A 3,700-nucleotide genomic window follows, 5' to 3' on the forward strand; every position below is an offset into this window, starting at 1 on the left:
TGTCCTTTTCCAGGCAAATTGATGGGGTGTGATATGAAGGGAATGGAAGGGAGATCTTTGAGAAGAGAAGAAATCGTGGATATTCAGATATTTTTCTCTTAAATTTGGGAAATTTGTTAATCGTTGGAAAAAAGTCAATATTGAAATTAATTTGTTAATTGTAAAGAAAAAATTAATATTGGGTTGAAATTGAGATAATTTTAAAAATTCAATATAAAATTGAGTAATGATATTAAACGTGGAATTACGATGAGAGGGAAAGTAAGTTTGGATTGAACACAGAGAATATAGGATTCTCTTTATAATGATCCGAAGATAATCTTATGAGTGTGAACACGTCATAGTTATCGATTGCTCCACATTGCTCTTATAAAATCCATAATTCAATTTCGATATTTAATCTGAAAGTACTTAATATGGATCCTTGACCGCAATATTTCCACTGAAGTCCATTCTGTATTCAATTTTTCCTTATTCTACAAAAGAAAAACAAAATGTGAAAGTATTAAAACGATGAAAAAAAATATTCGTTTCATACGAGTTGAAAGATTGGACGAATTTTTAACGAATTATTACAAAATAAAATTTCAAAAATTATTCAAAATTAAAATACTTATGATAATTCTCTTTAAAATGTTTTCTATATTAAAGGAGAAACATTTAAAAATTTTTATTGATAGATATTTCATAGTCTCCAATTTCAGTTAGAGTTTTGTAGCAAAGCTTCTGAAATTACATCTTTGGTTACATGAAATATAAGCATATCGGTGAAACAATTTCGTCTAGTTAACTAGATCACTTCTACTTTCTCCAAGATAAACACGATACATCTTTACGTAAAACTTCTTTTTTAATATTATTTGATAAAAAGATTTTTAATATTATTTGATAAGAAAAAGAAATATGATAAGTATAAAAAAGTATATTTCGACTAATGAATGAGAAAAAAGATTTCACTTCATCACTATATAACCTATAAAATATAATAAATATCTACTCGACATAAAGAACAAAAAAACTTCATTTTCACTGCAAAATATATATCAATAAAATAATACGATAAATCAGAATCATTTTTCGTTCGATGTAACTTATAACCATTTGAAATCATCTAAATTTCATTTTTCACCGCATTCGCGCACAATCGACACACACAATCCGATCCGTACCTCGTAATGTTTCTATATCAATATGAACCGACAATCATCATCGTGATCTTCATCAACTCGATTCTCTTTCGATGCCTTCTGATCAACTTCTGTTATAACTAGAAATAACTTGGTGGCTAACGATAATAGAATAAAAGCGATGGTTCACTAAAGCTCTGGATAGTTGGTCGAAGCCATAGTACGTCGGTCAGCTAGAGCATGGATTAAGCACAAACACGTGGGTCGCATCGAAACAAGAATTGATCACATGTGTATCCACGTGCACAAGATCTGGCAATTCTCTCTTGAATCTCTTCATAATTCTTCTTATGGATTAACTTATCAAGAAATGACATTTCATAATCTTTTTTTTAATCTTCTGTGTATAGATCAGAATTTGTTCGAAAGATTTCTTTCTTTAAGATTTCTTTCTTCGAATTATTAATTAATATAATTTTAGAATTGGTACATTGATTTATCGATCGAATAAAATAATACAATTGCGAGAATAATGATAAAATGAAATTAAAGAAAGATATGTAATTTGTGATAAATCGCAAGTAGTAAAACCTTAAATTTGACAACGTTGGTTGCGATAAAAGTGAAACGACTCAATAATCATTATTTAATGATTCGTTAATCTAATCTAATATATATCATAAAAAAAGGCGCGTGAGATGTTTCTCAGAGATTTTGTTCTTTTTTTCTTCATTTACCTTTGGATTTGAGATAATGAAAACAATGAGGACTGATTCAGTTGAACGAAGTTCGCGCAATTCTTTTTCGTCGGTCGGATCGTACACGTGTACACTTGCACTCAATGAGATTTTTCGAGGTTGATTAGAAAAAATGATGACATTTAAGGGATTCGAGACTTCTTCTTATACGATGTGTAAACTTTTTTGCTTATTCTTGTCGAATGGATTTTTGGATGATGTTTCCTTTAGTTCAAAAGAATAAATTTTTTTCTTACGAAAGAACTATGTTCATTTACAATATATAATTTAAAAAAAAAAATAATAATTTTCTAAGAAAACGCGTTCATTGATTTCAAAGTTAAGATCATCTGCTAACTAATTAACATTTGTAATATGTTATAATATAATATGTATATAAATATATAAAATAATTTGTAATAGTTTGTTATATTAAAGTTAAAAATTTGTCAAAAGATTAGTGATTAGTTTATTCAGAATTTGACAATTCAAAAAATAATTAATTAAAAGTTTACAATAAAATTATTAAAATGCTTGAATAATATTTGTTGCTATATTATAGTTGATTCGTTTTTCGTATAGCTTTGGCCATTTGACAATTATTTGCAATTATTATTACGTTTTGAACAATAAATTTGAAATAACTTATCCAAGTAATTTTATTCTATTATAACTATTGAATTTTGCCCATCACTGTTTTATCTATTATTTATCACATAAATGATAAATATTTTTTACCTCCACTTTGTTCCTTGCCTTCTATAAAGTTAAAGCGACAGTTGCAGACTAATTTCTATTCATAATCTTCGAATAACTTCGGTTACATTCGACTGAAGTTGACTGCGGTAATTCGAGCATTTCGAATAACATCACCAGATAAAGTAACTTTATTTGAAACTTTAACTAGTTACTTTTTTTAACTCGTTAATTCTCAATATTGGATTAGATCATTGATTCGCATAAAATATATATGTATTTTTTTCTTTAATAAGTAACGAGCAATACATGCAAATTCAGAGAGTCTGGAGAAAGTAGTAAGTACTAATTTATATCAGACTAAAAAAAAAAGACAAAAGAAGGGTGTGAGAAACATAAATCACATTTTTTCAGCTATTATTTCTTCCGTTTAATTATTTAATTATACGCGTGTATTAAATTACATCCATTTTAAGAATGATGTTCAGGTTACAGACGATATTACAGTGTCATAATACTACAATCGTAAAATAGTCAAGAAAAATAATAATTAAATTCAAATAAAGCCCTATTTACGTATCTTTAAAAAGATATACTTTTTCGAAAAGAAAGAGCTAAAAAAACAAGATACAATTATCACTTAACTTCAAACGATACAAATTCGTTACGTTATTTTACAATTTGTGTAATCTTATTATAAATATTTATGTATAATTAATCTTTTAAAATTATTATATCTCGTTTTTATCTTGCAATAAGTAAAAGCATTGTTCCAAAAAAAAATCATTTTTTCTATTATTCAATCTTTCTATTTCTTTATAAATTTTCTTATCGCGAATCTTTATCTTTTTTTTAATTTTCAATTCTAACGTTTGTATCCTAGTGTATTTTGATTATTAAAGAGATATAATGTTTATAAATCATACGGAAAGAAAAAGGAAAATAAAAAAAGAGGTTAATTTTTCTGTTACGAAATTTTCGTTGCTATTTCATCAATAAATAAAATGACAAAGATGATTCGTTGATAATAATAAATGGACTTGACCAAAATATTTTCCGATACAAACAATGGAAAGATGATATCTTCGTCATCGACAATGATTGGCGATCGTTCGAACGTTCGATTTATTTTTTTTTTTT

General features: G+C 26.6%; 1 protein-coding gene across 1 annotated transcript in view; it reads right to left on the minus strand.

Moving 5' to 3' along the window:
* The window catches only part of LOC102676657 (transient receptor potential protein), a 10,599-nt gene extending 9,107 nt beyond the window's left edge, over positions 1-1,492 (minus strand). Inside the window, exon 1 of the mRNA XM_006621989.2 lies at positions 1,170-1,492. The gene's annotated coding sequence lies outside the window, so the exon portion shown is untranslated. The remainder of the gene's footprint in view (positions 1-1,169) is intronic.
* Between the last annotated feature and the right edge of the window lie 2,208 nt (positions 1,493-3,700).

The sequence above is a fragment of the Apis dorsata genome, unplaced genomic scaffold (assembly GCF_000469605.1).
Source record: "Apis dorsata unplaced genomic scaffold, Apis dorsata 1.3 scaffold_655, whole genome shotgun sequence".
Taxonomy (NCBI): Eukaryota; Metazoa; Arthropoda; class Insecta; order Hymenoptera; family Apidae; genus Apis; species Apis dorsata.